The following is a 750-nucleotide window of genomic DNA, read 5'->3' as shown; positions in this document are numbered from 1 at the left end:
TATGGTTACCTCTGCTTCTAAATGATTTGTGGGAAGTGATTTGATAAGTGTGTTGTTGTTGTTGTTGTTGTTGTTGTTGTTTTGGTGCTGGGCACTGAACCCAGGGCCTTGAGCATGCTAGCCAAGTGCTCTGCCACTGAGCTACATCCTCAGCCCATTGACAAGCAGTTTTTGTTTTGGGTCCTTTATTAAATTTTCTATTTTTTGCACTACAGAAAATTGAACTCAGGACCTTGCACATGCTAGGCAAGTGTTCTGCCACTAAGCTATAAGCTATGTCCCCAGCCACCAGCCATTTTTTTTTTTTTTTAAGAGTGAGAGAGGAGGGAGGGATATTTATTTATTTATTTATTTATTTTTAGTTCTCGGCGGACACAACATCTTTGTTGGTATGTGGTGCTGAGGATCGAACCCGGGCCGCATACATGCCAGGCGAGCGCGCTACCGCTTGAGCCACATCTCCAGCCCCATTTTTTTTAAATTTCTTTGAGATAGGGTCTTGTCAGGTTGCCCATGCTGGCCTCAAACTTGCCTTCTTCCTGCCTCAGCCTCCGAAGTAGCTAGAATTACAGTTGTGTGTATTCATACCCAGATGTTAAATTATTGTGAAGCTATCAGTGACTTATATTGAGAACGTTGCCTAGGGCACACAAGAACATTTGGGATAGAGTTTTGATTTGTATTGGCATTGATTTGGTATCATGGCAGGAAGTCCCTAGATGGATGGAGTGATATGGTAGGCATTTTTTT

The sequence above is a fragment of the Ictidomys tridecemlineatus genome, chromosome 3 (genome assembly GCF_052094955.1).
Source record: "Ictidomys tridecemlineatus isolate mIctTri1 chromosome 3, mIctTri1.hap1, whole genome shotgun sequence".
In the NCBI taxonomy this organism is placed as follows: Eukaryota; Metazoa; Chordata; class Mammalia; order Rodentia; family Sciuridae; genus Ictidomys; species Ictidomys tridecemlineatus.
This window is presented reverse-complemented; position numbering follows the sequence as displayed.